The sequence below is a fragment of the Adiantum capillus-veneris genome, chromosome 16 (genome assembly GCF_014529385.1).
Source record: "Adiantum capillus-veneris isolate H3 chromosome 16, ASM1452938v2, whole genome shotgun sequence".
Classification (NCBI taxonomy): domain Eukaryota; kingdom Viridiplantae; phylum Streptophyta; class Polypodiopsida; order Polypodiales; family Pteridaceae; genus Adiantum; species Adiantum capillus-veneris.
This window is the reverse complement of record NC_140946.1, coordinates 117,275,023-117,294,035: the sequence shown is the minus strand read 5'-3', so window position 1 is coordinate 117,294,035 and position 19,013 is coordinate 117,275,023.

The following is a 19,013-nucleotide window of genomic DNA, read 5'->3' as shown; positions in this document are numbered from 1 at the left end:
GCACCCACATAGATCGGTTCGCCGGTTTCATATGTAGTGAGTGTCTGCCTGCTGGTGTTTCTTATACTGAAGGGAGTTCCTACTGCTTTGGTTTGGGGATCCAAATGCGAGTCACATTTAAGTGTTTACTGAGCATACTCTTCGGGATCCATATCTTTTTTATTCCCTTGGTTGTTGGTTTAACTGTGTTCTTCTGTTGACTTCTACTTTTGTATTGTGGTTTGTATGCCAGGTCGCCTCTATCCTTCCGTACCCCTACTTTTTTTTCGCGTGTTCCTAACCTTGATCTATTCCCTGTTGTCTGTGTTGTCTTATTTTTTTAGTGAACATGGTTGGCAGTTCCCTGGTTGTTCTCCATGGGTATCGTGTTGTGCTTTATTGGCACCCATTCCTTTTGTTCTTTATCCAATGATCGTGGGCTCTTATCTGGTTCTACCACCTGTTGTTCTTGTGCATGCTGAATTTTGACTGTATCCGAATTCCAATGGATCTGCACATTATACTCTTTTTGCCAAGGTTGTCCCAACAACATGGGGTGTAGTGTGCTCGCATCCTCAACCACATAAAACTTGTGGGGGTAAACATATTGATGTATTTGTACATGCAATATTGTCTAGCCCAATGTTCCTAGCGAATGTGATGTACTACTTTCCAGCACTTGTGGAGTAGGATGTAGTTGATCTTCGAGCTTGAGCTGTTTATATAATTTGTAAGAGATCATATTTGCTTGAGCTCCGGAATCAAGCAATGTCGTCGATTCAACTTGATTGCTACCCACTTTGACTGCAATTATTGGCTCCACTGTGTCTTCACCAAAATTCGTTAATCGAATAGAATTTATTCGCAACGGTGATCCACTTTGTTGTTGTTGTCGTAGAAGCCTTCTTTTTGCAATGCGTTCTTTTGCCTCTGCTTGTGCTTCTTCTCGTACCCTCTGTTTCTCCTTCATCCGTTGTTTTTCTTGATGGATTTGTTGAAGCATATCCTGTGTTAGTGGTAAATGATACTTTTTTAACCGACACCCACTAATCCAATTTGGCATTTCTTCTCATGCCAATGTAGCAAGTTTGACAGCTCTACTTTGTGATAAGTCACTAATCACAAAGGGTCCCATCCCTCGCTTTTTAAGTTTTTTGGCATGTTGCTTCAAAGTGTAAACAACCTGTTTTGAACTCTTTTGTATGCACATGCTTGTCAAAAAACTCTTTTTGTCTTCTCTTTTTAGCATAGATCGAAGCTACAGCTCTCAGTCGAAGTTCATCTAGCTTTTCAAGATCTTCTATTCTTGAAGAGAGCTCATGCCCTGTCCATTCTAAGCGTTTCGCTACTCGTAGAGGTGGGACTAAAAACTCTATGGGTAATATAGTGTTTAGACCAAACACCATGTTGTATGGTGTGGTTCCGATTGATGTTTTGTAAGCTACCCTGTATGCCATAGTGTTGAGTGTAATTGAGTGTAATTGCTGATCCCAGTCTGTCCTTGACTCTGATACAATTTTAATCAAAACAGTGCATAGTGTTTTATTTGTGGCCTCGGCTTGTCCATTTGCCTGTGGATGATATGGAGCAGATTTTCTATGTATGACCATGAATTCCTCTAGCAGATATTCAATGACTTCATTAAGAAAATGTGTTCCTCGATCACTGACAATTTCTATTGGTAATCCGTATTGTACAAAGACATTCTCATACAAAAATTGTACAGTGGTTCTTGCGTCTGGTTTTTGTGTTGCTTTGGCTTCAGCCCATTTTGTGAGATAGTCCGTAGCCACAATGATATATTGGGTATGGGTGCGATATGCAGGGGGTGAAATAGGTCCCACAAAATCAATGACCCATTTTGCAAATGCCCGTGCTCCCATCATTGGCCGTAGTGGCATCTCATCTCTCTTTATCGGCACCTTAGTGTGCTAGCATGTGTCACAATGCTTTACAAACTCCTCAACATCCATGTGCAATGTAGGCCACCATATTCCTGCGGGTTAAGAAAATTTTTGTTGTCTTATCGCCTGAAAAATGGCCTCCACTTATTCCTCCATGTGCATGTTCTAGAATCAACACGTATTCACTTTCACTTGCACAGATTCTAAGTTGATTGTCCTTTCCTCTCTTGTAGAGTTGATTTCCAATTAAATTAAAGTCTCGAGCCTCCAACTCTATAGCCCTTTTTTGCACTTTTGTTATGTTTTCAGCAAATGTCCTTGTTGTTAAGAAATCAATGATATATTGACTCCATACAAGTGCAATGTTTACCTGAAACAATGTCGCGTGATCCAACAGTCGTTTGACACTACATATAGTACAATTGTTAACATAAGCATGTGTGTCAGCATACATAGTTGGCCAATAAACTCCTAAGTGTTTCAATCTTTGGTGTGTTTTCATTGTTGAACAATAAAATGCACAATCCTAGATGTGTGCTTCTTCAAGATAACACTCGAATTGCTCTGGATTTATACATAATCGTAGAATTTGGTCCGAGCCTAGATGGTACAGTCGTCCTGCAACAATCAACTGAAAGTTTTTTGTTTGTTGAAATGTTTGTTGTTTGGATCTGTCCTCCTTGTTATCAAATCTTCCTCCAAAGGAAAGAATGCTACCAATTTCCTGAGACCATTTGGGTATCATTTCAATATTGAAAAGATAAGCATCAGGTATGTCATCATCTACTCCTTCAAGAGCTTCCCCGTTTTGTAGCCTTGAAAGATGATCCGCCCGTAGATGAGTTTTACCCTTTTTTACTACCACTGTGAAGTCAAACTCTAGCAATATAATAAACCACCGTACAATTCTCCCAGTATTGCATGGTTTATTTACTAAATACAAAAGAGCTTGATGATCTGTGAAGAACACAAATTTGTTTGCAAGCAAGTAATGCGGAAATTTCATTACAACATAAATAATTCCTAATCCCTCTCTTTCCATGGTGGTGTAGTTCTTTTCTGCACTATTTAGCTGTCGGCTTGCATAACAAACTGGGAATCCATTGTTTTGTCTCCAGGTTGAGCCAGAATACTCCCAATTGCATATGCAGATGCATCAATGTGAACATGGAATATCTTTTTTCAATCTGGTGCTTTAAGTACAGGTGCTGATACAAGGTTTTCCTTAAGCTCTTGGAATGAAGTTTCACACTCCTCAGTCCAGTCAAAAATGACTAATAAGCGATATAGTGGTTGTGCAATGACCACATACATATATATGAATCTTCGATAATATCCGTAGTGTCCCATGAAGGATTGTACTTGTTTGGCATTAGTAGGCCTGGGCAAGTCTACTATGACTCTAATTTTGTCTAGGTCAGTGGTTATGCCATTTCTTGAGACAATATGTCCTAAGATTCGGCCTTGTCTTACCATAAAAATGCACTTTTCCGGGTTGAGACAGATTCGATATGTTCTGCACTTCTCAAATACCTTTTGTAAATGGTCAATATGTTCTTCTCGTACAAGAGAGTGGACACAGAGATCATCCATATATATTTATAAGAATATTCTCAGGTATTCTTTGAACGCATGAGTCATTAACCTTTGGAAGGTAGCTGGGGCATTGGTTAGGCCAAAAGGTATAACTCTATACGCATATATTCCTCACTCTGTGGCAAATGTTGTTTTGTGTTGATCTCCTATTGCAATTTCCAATTGGTTATACCCCGAAAACCCATCTAAAAAGGAATAAGCCCGTTTTCTAGCCACCCTCTCAAGCACATGTTCTGTGATCGGCAAGGGAAAATTATCCCTTATTGTGGCATCGTTCACTTTTTTGAGGTTCACACACACACACACACACACACACACACACGCAGCTTTCCGTTCTTTTTGGGGACAACCACAATGGGTGACACCCAATCTGTATGCTCGATTTCATAGATGAATTCAACATCCATCAGCTTGTCAATCTCTTCTTTGATTCGTTTAGAAAATGTGTCATTATATGTGTACGGGCGCTGTTTGCTAGGTTTGGCATCTGATTTCAAAGGAATTGTATGTTGGCATATCGATGGATCAACTCCTTTGAGGTCTTTGTAGGACCATGCAAACACTTCTTTATACTTCTTGAGAAGTTGTGTTAGCCTTTCTTCTTCTTCAGGCTCTAAATCATTTGCTATATAGACAGGCTGAGACTCTTCGCCTGGCGCAGTGAAGTCTATCCGTTTTGCATTTTTCGGCCCATGATTCCTGGTTTAATCTTTCCCTTACTGGTGGTGTCATTATGATTTTTCTATCTTGGATAGTGAATTTTTGATAATGGGATGGTACATTCATGTTTCCTTTTTCTTAATTCTCCCTCCCTTCACTTTCTTCTTCAGTAGTCCATACCTCTCGTAACGACCATTTTAGTTCTTGGTATTTCTTTTTACGCTCCATTTTGGTCCACTCTGGATCTTTGTCTTTTCCTGTTTTGATTGTTGAGATTTTCTTGATTTTGTTTCTATTTTAGTCTTCCGTGCTTGTTTTATTTCCTCATGTGTCCTTTCCCTTCGAACTCTTGAGAATCTTCCGGATATTTGGTCTTTTACACAATTCTCTGCCTTGACAAGCATTAGATAGTGAGTTTTATCTTTTATCCTGGGCATTAGGTTCTCTCTAATTTTGTTTTCTGCTCTTTTTTTTCTATAGTGTGCTTGGCGTCTAGGATGTTGATTTGCAAAATCATAAAACTTGATATTCGCGGTTGTCTCCCCATGCTCGCTTGAGCTGTTTGAACACTCGTTATCTGCATCGTGACTTAATTCCAGATGCTCAGAGGAGTCATAAAACTCTTCTTGTTCTGGTGAGTCTACATTCTCATCTCCTGCTGGTATAAGGCTTACCATGTAATAGGGTAGCACATCATAGCCATCCTTATTGGAAAATTTTGTCATTGGGCTATCTGTAATGGTACAGACATCCAATGTTGCTAGTATGTGTTCCCATTCCAGAGGTTCTAGGGCATCTTCGGGAAAAGGTTCAGGAATGTAATCCTTGTCCTCCATAGCTCTTTCTAAGATGCATTCCTCTCCTTTTAAGCTCCCACAATGTGAAGCTCCGCACATCCATAGCTCTTTTTTCTGCCCTAACCATGCTGGGAGTTCGGACCCTGCCAATGTAGCTGAATCAAACTCTTCCACTGGTGTCTGGTTCACATCCTTGTAACTATGGTCTTTTAGGTATATTTTGGTTGTAGTCTCCCCACGTCTGAGTATATGTGGTCGTAACCCCAATCCTGGACCATCTTTAATTGTCTCATGAATGGTCTTCCCAAGATGATCTCGTAATTGTTCTTTTTGTCAAAATCAACTATTGCAAATGTATGCTCATACTTGATGCATTCCTCTCCTTTTAAGCTCCCACAATGTGAATTTTCCTAAAAAGTTTTGACCGCAAAGTCTATTTACTTTAATTAATCTTTTGCTAAAAAAAGGACTTTTGGTCACTCATAATTTTCTAAACTCACAATCAACTATGGTCTAATTATCACAAGTAGATAAGGATATTTGTGACCTCTGGCAATTATCTTTCAATTTTTCAACTCAATTATCTAATTTTCATCTTTAATTTTCAACTAAAAATAGTATAATTTGACTTATAAAGTGATTTACTAATTTCTCCCTTTAATTTTCCCTTTAAAACAATGTTTTTTTACTAAGATAATTAACTAAACTAACTATCTGAGGTTAAGATATTTATCACAGGTTTTTTAAGATGTATTTTTTCTCTAATAATTATCTCAAAACTTTTTGGATTAATTTGCTATTTTTCCCGTTTCATTTTCCCTTAAAAAAAATGTTTTTCTTCTGAGATACTTAGTTAAACTAGCTATCTAAGGTTAGGATAATTATCACAAGTTTATTAAGATGATTTTTATCTTTAATAATTATCTCAAAACTTTTTGGATTAGTTTGCTATTTTCCCTTGAAAACAGTGTTTCTCTGAAGAGATAATTAGCTAAATTAATTATCTGAAGTTAACATAATTATCAATGGTTTCTTATAATGCATTTTATCTCTGATAATTATTGCAAATCTTTTTGGATTAGTTTTCTATTTTCTCCCTTGTATTTTTCCTTAAAAATAATGTTTTTCTGTTAAGATAATTAGTTGAACTAATTCTCTGAGATTAAGATAATTATCACCGATTTCTTAAGAGGTATTTCTCCTCTGATAATTATGTCAAAGTTTTTTAGATTAGTTTTCTATTTTCCCCTTTGTATTTTCCCTTAAAAACTGTGTTTCTCTGATCAGATAATTAGTAAAACTAAGTATCTGAGGTTAAGATAATTATAAGGGGTTTTTTAAGATAATTTTTATGTTTGATTATTATGTCAAAGCTTTTTGGATTAGTTTGCTATTTTTCCTCTTTTATTTTTCCTTCAAAATAGTGTTTTTCTTCTAAGATAATTAATTAAAATAATTATCTGAAATTAAGATAATTATCAAGGGTTTCTGAAGATGTTTTTTATTTCTGATAATTATCTCAAAGCTTTTTGAATTAATTTGCTATTTTCCCCCTTTTATTTTCCTTAAAAACAATGTTTTTCTATTGAGATAATTAGTTAAACTAATTATCTTAGGTTAATATACTTATCATAGATTTTTTCAAATGTGTTTTACCTCTAATAATTATCTCAAATCTTTTTGGATTAGTTTGATCATTTTCCCCTTTAGGTTTCCCTTAAAAATAGTGTAATTCTGCTTAAATAATTACAAAAATTACTCAAAAAATTAAAAGATAATTTTTTTAGCATATTGATAGTTTAACACAACTCTGATAATTATTTCATCTTAATCTAAATTCAATTAGTATAATTATCATTAATTTATGGTTAAAATGAGTAATTTTAGTCCTAATATAATATAATATATAATTAGATTAGTATTCCTAAGCTTGATCTCAATAATCAGTAGAGAATTTAGAATTAGGAGATAATTTTAGAGTATAAATAGGTTTAATTTTCAATTAATTAAGAAGATATAAATAGATTAACATAGTTTTACTAATTAAAAAGGGTTAGTGCTAATTACCGTTGATTAACCAATTAGAGCTTTGCTCTCTAATGATTTCTGCGTAGAGGTCCCTCTAGATGAGAGAGAATTTGCCAAGGCTCCGAGTCTGTTCCAAATTGTGAAGCAAGGGGTCGTATTTATAGGTTTCTGGGCACTCACTAGCTGAATATGGCAGTAACTTGCATCCCAAGGCATCCCTACAGCTCCACAAGTGTCCCCTGCTTCTAAATCTAGTTTGGAAAAGTTTATCATTACCCCACACAGCCCCCTAGATACACTGAATCGATTTTTTGCTAGTTTTTGACTTTAAATGATTAATTTTGGAAATATCTGCAATTTCTAAAACCTTAGGATAAAAAGTCTTTAGCAGTAATAATTACTGACACCATTCAATTTTACTTAACTAATTAGTGTTACCATATACATGTGGTAGTGATGTGTGGGAACACACTAGGACCGCCGGGGCATTTTTTCCCTCTTTAGGAGGTTTTTTCCCTCGAGCATTGTATATACGCCCATCACTCTAGAGCTATCTATCTTTCCATTGCATACTAAGTAACACACTCTCTATTATGTGCCTTGAGCTTCCTTCGTCTTCTCCAAGCTGTGTGCATTTCTCTGCAACCCTAATTCCAGAGCAGGTTGCGTCCTCCCAAGCTTAGTCGCCAGCTGCTCCAGCACACGCCTGATCACCTTCTCCGATTTCAGTGAGCTTTGGTAAGCATTCGCAGGTCATTTCGCCCTCCGTTTCCACTACAGACAGTACTGCACAGGCTATTTCGTCATTTTGTGCATAATTTCTGTTAATGTCGTTTTCTGCATAACAGGTGCCTCATAGTCTTCTACGGTTGTGCTATATAGCACGTGTTGTTCCTACTCTGTTTCTCCTATTTTCGGGCAGTTTTCACATCAGGTATAACATTTACCATGGCTGACAACAACACAGATGTGTTCAAGATGTTTGCTGCTGAGGACAGGTTAGATGGGGACAACTACCCAATGTGGGCTTATATGATGCAACATGTTCTTGTGTCAAAGGGTGTCTGGAACATTGTGCAGGGCATTGATGTACATCCTGGTTCTGAGGATGTAGGCGATGTTGAGGATGTTGAGGATGCTGCTATTAGAGTTGTTTTGCCTACGGTAGAACAAGCTCGTTGGGATGTAAAGGATGCGCAGGCTCATGCATTGATTGCGTTGTCTGTGAAGCACACCATTGTTCCTCACATTCATTCAACAAAATCTGCAAAAGAGGCTTGGGATATTCTAGCAGGTCTTTATGCAACTCGCAAGGAGGCTAAAATTGCTTTGCTATGTAAAGAGCTGGTGTTGAAGAGTATGCATGAGGAAGATGATATGGACACTTTTCTTGCTGGTGTCAAGGATATCAATGAGCAACTTATTTCTGCAGGTGAAGTCATTTCAGACAGTTCCCTTGTGCAAACTGTTCTTGATGCCTTACCAGATTCTTACCAGACTTTTGTTAGTACTTGGAGACTTATGACCCAAGGAAATCCAGAAGTTGTCAAGTTTGATGCATTATGCACATTGTTGTTGCAAGAATCACTTTCCCAAAAAAACAGGACTAGGCAACGTGCAGTTGAACAGGCTTTTATTGCTTCTCAAAGAAAGGGTGGTAACATTAATGCAGCCACTTCTTATAGTTCTGCTGCGAGTGGCAAAACTTCTGTTCCTAATGCTTCTGCTGGTTGCACTTCGTCTGGCAATTCTGGTGATAAGGGAAAAAAGAAGAAGCATTGCCATTATTGTAAAGCTAATAATCACTTGATCAAGTCGTGTCCTAAGTTGAAGGCCAAAGAGGCTAAGAAGAAAGAGGGTGTTTCCACTGCAAATGCTGGTTCCACTCAAATGCAGCCATTGTTGCATCTTCTGTAAAAGGTGATTGTGTTGCTAATCTTGATGCAGAATGGGCTTTTAGCGCTGAGTGCACTTACAATCCTGCTGTCCATGATGCATGCTCATCAGTTGCTGCAAATTCACATGTGTGGTATTTCGATAATGGTGCTACAAAGCACATTACCTCACATCATGAATTTTTCACCTCTCTTGAGTCTGTCCCTCATGGGAATTCAGTCACTTGTGCCAACAATGCCTCTTATCTGGTTCAGGGAGGTGGAAAGATTGTACTTACTGCTACAAATGGTAGTTCCTTCGCACTTGTTGATGCACTTTATGTACCTGGGATAAAGAAGAATCTCTTGTCTATATCCGCACTTGTAGTGAAATTTGTGGATGACAGATGTACAGTTCATGATCAAAACTGATGAAATTGTTGCATCTGGCCTTTTGGGTCGTGGGCTGTATAAGCTCACTTTGTATGACAAGTGTGGACAAAATTTTGCAAATGCTGTTGTAGATTCAAGGGCTATTTCAGATGCAAAACTTTGACATGCACGTTTTGGTTATCTAAATTTTGCCACTTTGCTGCGTTTGCAGAAATCTGATATGGTTGCTTCTTTGCCGCCTCTTGAATCACCTGTCAAACATGTTTGTGAAGGCTGTATTTTGGGTAATATGCAGCCTTCTAAGTTTCCAGGATGGTTTAGTTCGGGTTACATGCAGGTTGCAGCTTGTGCATAGTGATGTTTGTGGGCCCATGCAAACTCCGTCCTTGGGAAATTACCTGTACTTCGTGACTTTCATTGATGATTACTCCAGGCATGCATGGGTATTTCCGCTTAAAGCGAAGTCCGAAGTTTTCATGTGCTTCAAACAAGCTCTGGCTATGGCTGAAAATGTCTCGAAATGTACTGTGGGCACCCTCCGTTCCGATCGAGGGGGGGAGTATATGTCTCATGAATTCAATGCATTTCTAGCTAGTCGTGGGATAAAAGACCAATGTACAATGCCTTATACACCTCAGCAAAAAGGTGTTGCTGAGAGGAAAAATAGGTCACTTACGGAAATGGCACGATGTATGGTCAAAAGTCAAGGCTTTGCCGCATTCTTTTTGGCTTGAGGCCATCATGTGTGCCACTTATGTACTTAACAGGTGTCGTACGAAAGCTTTGCAGTCTATTACTCCATATGAAGCATGGCATGATAGAAAGCCTTCTATTGAGCACATGCGTGTTTTTGGCTGTTTGGCATATGCTTTGGTGCCACAAACACAGCGTAGAAAATTGGATGATAAGTCTGTCAAATGTATTTTTGTTGGTTATAGTGTTGAAAGCAAAGGTTACGTTTATATCATCCGCAAACAAAGCGTATTCTGGTTTCACGGGATGTAGTGTTTGTGGAAGATTTTGTTTAGCCCTTGCTTTCATGTACTAGAGACAGTAATGTAAGCTCACATGACATTTATGACACTTTGTTGCCTCTTTTCAGTGGTGGAAATACGAATGTAAGTACCAATGAGGCAAATGTACAGCCTATGGGGGTTCCTGAAAATGTTACAGATCAGCCTATTACTGATGCAGATGTACTGATGTACTTGATGAGGAAAGGGCTAAAAATGAGCAGGCTAGAGGTATGCCAAAATGGCTAGTGCACACTTTGGGTGACAGTAAATTGGATGCACCTTTGTCTAGTCGTACTCGTTCAGGCTCTCGCCATGCATCTTATGCATCAGATTGTTATGCTTTGGCTATGTCTAGCTTACATGATGTTGAGGAGCCTCTGTCTTTGGATGAAGCATAGAATTCAGAAAATTGGATGGCTGCCATGCAATCAGAATATGATGCACTTATAGAAAATGACACGTGGACTTTATGTGATTTGCCTCTTGGAAAAAAGGCCATTGGTACGCAAGCCGGATGGTGATATCGTTTCCATAAGGCTCGACTTGTTGCAAAGGGTTATGCACAGAAAAAAGGCTAGATTATGAAGAGACTTTTGCTCCCACTTGTCATATGACTACTGTGCGTTTTCTATGTGCATTGGTAACTCATTTTGGTTGGGATGTACATCAATCAGACATTGTTACTGCTTTCTTGAATGGTGACATATTTGAGGAAGTTTATGTAACGCAGCCTCGCGGTTTTGTCATAAAAGGACAAGAGGACAAAGTGTGCAGATGTAAGAAGGCTTTGTATGGGTTGAAGCAAGGCTTTGTATGGGTTGAAGCAAGGCTTTGTTTGGTATGAGAAAGCTGACACTCATTTGGTTAAACAAGGCTTTTGTAACAGTCCAATAGAAAGCACATTGTATGTAAAGCGTGAGGGTGATGTACTTCTCATTGTGGTTCTTTATGTCGATGATTTGCTGATCACTGGACCAAATGAGAGACATATTGCTGAATTTAAGGCTGATTTGAATGCTACTTTCAAGATGAAAGATTTGGGGTTGTTGCAACATTACTTGGGTATACAATTTAAGTAGTGTGATGGTGGTATTGCCTTGTGTCAGAAAAGTTACATAGAGACATTGCTATGTAAGTTTGGACTTGAGGATTGCAAACCTATTGCCATTCCCATGGAAACAGGTTTGAAGTTGAGTCTATATGATGCTGGCGATCCTGCTTATGTCACTCTTTACCAAACTATTGTTGGCTGTCTCATTTATGTATGCAACACGAGGCTAGATATTCAGTTTTCAGTCTCACAGGTCAGCAGATTTATGCATAGCCCAGGATCTAAGCATTGGTAGGCTGTCAAGAGGATTTTCTTCTACCTTAGTGGCACTTTACATCTTGGCTTGTTTTATCCCAAGGGGGGATCATTGCCGCCAGACTTACATGCTTTTTCGAACTCAGATTGGGCTGGTTGGTTTGACACGCGAGTGTCCACAAGTAGTTTTTGTTTCATGCTTGGCAGTTCATGTATATCATGGTTGAGCAAGAAGCAACCTACTGTGGCCACTTCGAGTTGTGAGGCTGAGTATAGGGCAGTCTTCACAGCTATGGTTGAGTGTGTATGGCTGATTTGGGTGTTGGACAGGACACTGCCAACACTATCTACATCAACAGTCAGAGCGCATTGGCAGTTGCAAGGAACCCAGTTTTAAATGCTCGCACAAAGCACATTGAGGTGCATTACCACTATGTGAGGGAGAGGCTCTCATCAAGAGAGATCATCTTGGCTTATGTGCCAACACAGGACAACCTTGCAGATCTTTTCACAAAGGCATTGTCTCATGAGAAGCTTGAAGCTTTCCACAAAGCTTTGGGCTTACTCCCCTTTGTGGACTCTGATCATGTCCTCATGGCATGGCACTTCCCTTTACTCATGTGCCAGCTCTTGTTCACTGCATCACTCGAGGGGGGATTTTTTACCATATACATGTGGTAGTGATGTGTGTGAACACACTAGGACCGCCGGAGCATTTTTTCCCTCTTTAGGAGGTTTTTCCCCCGAGCATTGTATATACGCCCATCACTCTAGGGCTATCTATCTTTCCATTGCATACTAAGTAACACACTCTCTATTGTGTGCCTTCTCCAAGCTGTGTGCGTTTCTCTGCAACCCTAATTCCAACAATTAGATTCATGGTGTAACCTTTCAGAGCCCTTAACTTTTCCAGATTTTATCGGAATTCGGCTCTGAAAAATTCTAACCATAGTAAAGCTCTGGTTTACGGTTCCAAAAATACCACTATTTGCCATAGTTGGATCATTCTACAGTGTTTTCTTAACAACCAAGTTAATTTGATGAGGCTTTGTACAATTTCTAAGGTTTCAGAAACTGGAACCTTACATTTTACTTGCAGAGGTGCCAGGATTTGGAAGTGCAAGAATGCCGGAGATGGGTGCTAAAAGGAGTTTGGCTTATGGCCAAAGTCTACAATACCTCTAGGGCAGCCCATGCCATTATTTCTGCTGCAAAATTAACAAGAGGAGTAAATTGGGTAGAGATTTTATTCATGCAACTATTTGTAGAAGCGCAGCATGTTGTTAGCACGATGGATAGAGGACAGGTAGTGAAGACAAAGTGGGCTGTATTTTGAGGTTACTATTCCCTGAACAAGGTTAGGAAGGCCCTACTTTCTAATGTTTTGTGCCTCCTACAACATATGTGCCACTACCAACTATTGATGTTCTGGCTACTTCTATGCTGATGACATTTGGATAGTGGGAGTCCAGCCAATAACCCTTTACTAGTGGGAGTCCAACCATTTGGTTGCATGGATGGTGCATCGAGAGATCTGCCTTTGTTGCATCCACCAATAACCCTTTACTAGTGACTATAACTTCTATACTATACTTATGCAGCCTAAAAATTTCAAGCAAGAAGAAGACATCCACGTGTCATGCATTGGTTCACTACACAAAATTTTAGACCAAACATCTTATGTAAAATGCAAAAGTGAAGGGTCAGATTTGACATGCATAGGGAAATGAAAAGCCTTTTAAAATGTACAATGTAAAGACCAAAGACTTTCAACTATACATAGAATAAATGTATAAATTTAGTTTCACTCCATCTATACTATACTTATGCATCTATACTATACTTATGGAGCTTAAAATTTTCAAGCAAGAAGAAGACATCCACGTGTCATGCATTGGTTCACTTCACAAAAGTTTAGACCAAACATCTAATGTAAACTGCAAAAGTGAAGGGTCAGATTTGACATGCATAGGGAAATGAAAAGCCTTTTAAAATGTACACTGTAAAGACCAAAGACTTTCAACTATACATAGAATAAATGTATAAATTTAGTTTCACTCCATCTATCTATACTATACTTCTGCAGCGTAAAAATTTCAAGTAAGAAGAAGACATCCACGTGTTATGCATTGGTTCACTTCACAAAAGTTTAGACCAAACATCTAATGTCAAATGCAAAAGTGAAGGGTCATATTTGACATGCATAAGGAAATGAAAAGCCTTTTAAAATGTACAATGTAAAGACCAAAGACTTTCAACTATACATAGAATAAATGTATAAATTTAGTTTCACTCCACCTAGGCAAGTAAACATAATTTTGGTGGAGATTTTGTTATTTAATAAAAATTTGATTTTTAATGATATATTTGGCTTTGTTTTATAAAGGGCCTTTTTTCAAGACCAATATTGATACCTTTTATAAATTTGTGTAAGTTTTTATTTTAAAAGCGGTTGAGAAAAAGGAGAAGGTTCACATGTTCGCACATCAATTTAGGTCGCTCTCGCTTTGAGGGCATGCATTCATAGGTAGGGGTTGTTATCTACATTATTGAGAGAGAGAGAGAGAGAAATTTTACGATTGAGCTCATGGGGACTCCTACTCACTAGGGACACCCTTGCCCTTAAGACATTGTTATTTTCTTAATATTATCATGTATTTTCAAAAGAGTAGCTAATATTTTTTTCATATAAAACAAGAAAAATGTCTTGAAATGGGTAAAATGTTTGAAAAAGAACAACCCTAACATTGGCATCTCAAATGGGGAGAGATATTTCCCAATTGGCGTGACTTTTATCAAGTCAGAGTTATTAAATCCTTTTTATTTTTGAGAGTTAAACCATGTGCCATCCTAAAAAATCTATAAAATTTCTATATTATGATGGACACACACACACATATATACACACACTAACTAATGTCAAACATTGGCATGCATGCAAATGATAGGTTATTTTACATGTCATTGGCCAAGAGAAAGAGAGAGAGAGAGAGAGAGAGAGAGAGATTTTACTATTGAGCTCATGGGGACTCTTACTCACCAAAGACACCCTTGCCTTTCAAATTTCCAAGACATTGTTATTCTCTTAATATTATCATGTACTTTTAAAAAAGTAGCTAACATTTTTTCCCACACAAAACAAGAAAAATGCCTTAAAATGGGTCAAATGTCTAACAACAAACCAACCCTAACATTGGCATCTCAAATGGGGAGAGAGGTTGAGAGTTATTTGATCCTTTTTATTTTTGAGAGTTAAACCATGTGCCACCCTAAAAAATCTATAAATTTTCACACACACATACATATGTATATATACACTAACTAATGTCAAACATCTATCCCTAGAAAAAAGGAGAAGGTTGGTCTGATTGTGAGTCAACTTCATTTTGTATCGCTTTGGGGACATGCATGCAAATGATGGGGTTGTTACACATGTCATTGGTCATGAGAGAGAGAGAGAGAGAGAGAGAGAGATTGTTCCATCAAGTTCATGGGGACTCCTACTCACCAAGGGGACCCTTGCCAATTTCCAAGAAATTATTATTTTCTTGGAATTGTAGTGTATTTTTGAGAGAGTGGCTAACATTTTCTCCCATAGAAAACAAAAAAGTACCTTAAAATGGGTAAAATGTACGTAAAAAATCAGTCGTGACACTAGCATCCCAAATGAGAAGAGAGATTGCCCACCTAACACGCCTTTTACGTGTTCTAATATATTTTATCCCCTTCTATTTTTAGAAGTTAAACTATGTGCAACCCTTTAAAATTCATAAACTCTCTCAATTATGACAAGCCTATATATATATATATATATATATATATATATATATATATATATATATATATATATATATATATATATATATATATATATAAAAGAGAGACAAAGAGAGAGAGAGACTCACTACCCGGTGCCAACTTCTAAAGTTCTCAGTTATTGTGTGTGTGTGTGTGTGTGTGAGAGAGAGAGAGAGAGAGAGATCTACAAAAAATGACGCGAGAAGGATCGTGTGTGGGTGTGTTTTCATTCTTCGAGCCAGCAGTGGTGTTTACGAGAGAGAGAGAGAGAGAGAGAGAGAGAGAGAGAGAGAATAAGAGGTTGATTCCAAGATGAGGGGTGGAGGAAAGCGTTGAAGGCGAGAAAAATCAAAGCGTAAGACAAGCTAACCCAAGGTGGGGTGTGGCAATCCGAAGAATCCAAAGCGAGGGAATAGGTGGGAACAAGGCAAGCAAACCCATGTCGGTGTGTGCACAAATCCAAAGTGGAACAAGCAAATCCGAGGTAGCAAAGGCGGAACGAGGAGAAAATTCTTGATGATATTTGAAGGTTTTTACCTTGAATTTCTCTAGGATTTGTGCTAAGCTTGGGTTTTTTTCTTGCCTTCCAGGTATAATTTATGGCTGAGTTTCCAAATTGATTGGTAGGATTACACTAAACCTAAGTTTACTTTGAGCATTCACATACTTATGCAGCTTAAAAATTTCAAGCAAGAAGAAGACATCCAGGATGTCATTCATTGGTTCACTTCACAAAAGTTTAGACCAAACATCTATTGTAAAATGCAAAAGTGAAGGGTCAGATTTGACATGCATAGGGAAATGAAAAGCCTTTGAAAATGTACAATGTAAAGACCAAAGACTTTCAACTGTACATAGAATAAATGTATAAATTTAGTTTCACTCCACCTAGGCAAGTAAACATAATTTTGGTGGAGATTTTGTTATTTAATAAAATTTTGATTTTTAATGATATATTTGGCTTTGTTTTATAAAGGGCCTTTTTTCACGACCAATATTGATACCTTTTATAAATTTTTATTTTAAAAGCGGTTGAGAAAAAGGAGAAGGTTCGCATGTCTGCGCATCAATTTAGGTCGGTCTCGCTTTGAGTGCATGCATTCAAAGGTAGGGGTTGTTATCTACATTATTGAGAGAGAGAGAGAGAGAGAGAGAGAGAGAGAGAGAGAGAGAAAATTTACGATTGAGCTCATGGGGACTCCTACTCACTAGGGACACCCTTGCCCTTAAGACATTGTTATTTTCTTAATATTATCCTGTATTTTCAAAAGAGTAGCTAATATTTTTTTCATATAAAACAAGAAAAATGTCTTGAAATGGGTAAAATGTTTGAAAAAGAACAACCCTAACATTGGCATCTCAAATGGGGAGAGATATTTCCCAATTGGCGTGACTTTTATCAAGTCAGAGTTATTAAATCCTTTTTATTTTTGAGAGTTAAACCATGTGCCATCCTAAAAAATCTATAAAATTTCTATATTATGATGGACACACACACACATATATACACACACTAACTAATGTCAAACATCTATCCCTAGAAAAAAAGGAGAAGGTTTGACTGTTTGTGAGTCGACTTCATTTTGTATCGCTTTGGGGACATGCATGCAAATGATAGGTTGTTTTACATGTCATTGGCCGAGAGAGAGAGAGAGAGAGAGAGAGAGAGAGAGAGAGAGAGAGAGAGAGAGAGAGAGAGAGAGAGAGAGAGATTTTACGATTGAGCTCATGGGGACTCTTACTCACCAAAGACACCCTTGCCTTTCAAATTTCCAAGACATTGTTATTCTCTTAATATTATCATGTACTTTTAAAAGAGTAGCTAACATTTTTTCCCACACAAAACATAAAAAATGCCTTAAACTGGGTCAAATGTCTAACAACAAACCAACCCTAACATTGGCATCTCAAATGGGGAGAGAGATTCCCAATTGATGGGCCTTTTATCAGTTGAGAGTTATTTGATCCTTTTTATTTTTGAGAGTTTGTCATAATAATCAATATCTAATTCTCCTAAATGATTTTCTCATATTAAACTGATCATTTAATGTGGGGAAGTGCCAAGGGAGAAAAAGCTAGAATATTGGTTAAGCTAGCAGACCGGCCACAGTAGGGATCCAAAGGAGGGAAAATAGGGATCCAAAGGGGGGGCCATCTGCAAAAGAGCCATGTGAAACAATGGGCCAAAAAGACTCTAAGGTTCAGCCCATTAAGACTTCCAAAATGCTAAGGTTCCAAAATTCAAAGGTTGAGTCCAAAGGTCAACCCTAGGGAAAATTGGATGCTTTATGTGTGCCCTAAAAGTCTTTGCACATCCCTACATGGGAGGGGGCGAGCCCCAAAGCTAGGGGATGAGAGAGAAAACCACACACACACACACAGGCTCCCTTTACACAAAGGGAATGAGGGACACATGTCAGCTCCCTAGGCCAGATGCCCACAAGGTGTGCCCAATTCCTATTGGAAGACCCTTGAAGTGGACCAATGAGAATTAAGCTAGAGTAAATGTAGTTTAATTAATTTAAAAACATTTAATAAAAGAAACCAATAAGAAATAAGTCTCCTAGAAGACTATTGGGCAGTCTCCCAAAGGGTCCAATGAACATTCAGGAGCCCCATGGCTTGCCTGATTCCTATTGGCCAGGAGACAAAGGGGTCCAATGAGAGTTTTGTTTAATTATTTAATTATCTAAAGCTCTCACAAAAGGGGAAAGGGGGACACATGTCTAAAGGCTATCACTTATGCTGCTTAATTCCTATTGGCTTGACCTGGGGAGGTCCAATGAGGCAAAAGCCAGACCTATTTAGCAGCTAGGGCTCGCCCAAGGGAGAGAGAGGGCTGATTTTTGCTTGGCATTGACACACACACACACTCACACTTGACCATGTGTGAAGGAAGAATACTCTATCTCCTCCCAAGCTTTAATGGAGAGCTCATCACCTACTCCAAGCTTGTGAGATAGAAGCCTACATCAACACTCTCTTGGCATGTGGATGCAAATCCAACCAAGAGCCAAGCTTCAATGCATGCACATCTTCTCTACCAAGCTAATTACTAAGCTAAGCTATGCTAATATGAGTGATTATGTGAGGAGATGTACGTCTTTCTCGTAAGATACTTCTTTTTCCTCTCGATCTACTCTCATACCCTGCTAGCTCTCACCATCTTCGAAGGTGTGTGAGGTCTTGGGTCTGAGAACAGGGATAATTCAAGTTGTGTTTGATTAAGTGTTTTGCTTGGTGTATGAAGCTTCCATCTTCATTGCACTAGCTAGTCTTGAAGGAACACAAAGAATTGTATTGTACAATGTCTCTCTTGATGGGAGAAACCATAATACAAAGCCTTTTGGAGGGGGGACCGGCTCCATGCAAATCCGGTCCTCAACTGTTGTCAATAGCTTAATTTCTCTCTCTTTTGAAAGTATTGTCGATGCTATCTAACTAGGTGTTATGCTTTTTGTTGCTCTCTCCACCCAAGCACTCTTGTAATTCTCATTAGGAATCTATTCTAATGAAATGCCCACTATGTTCATGCTAATTTCCGCTACACATAAGATTTTAGGCCATTAAATGTTACATTGGTATCAGAGCGCAAGGTTTCTCTTTTCTTGCTCAAGAAGGGAGGTCCTCAAGCTAGCTACAAATGGTTGGTATTATTAATT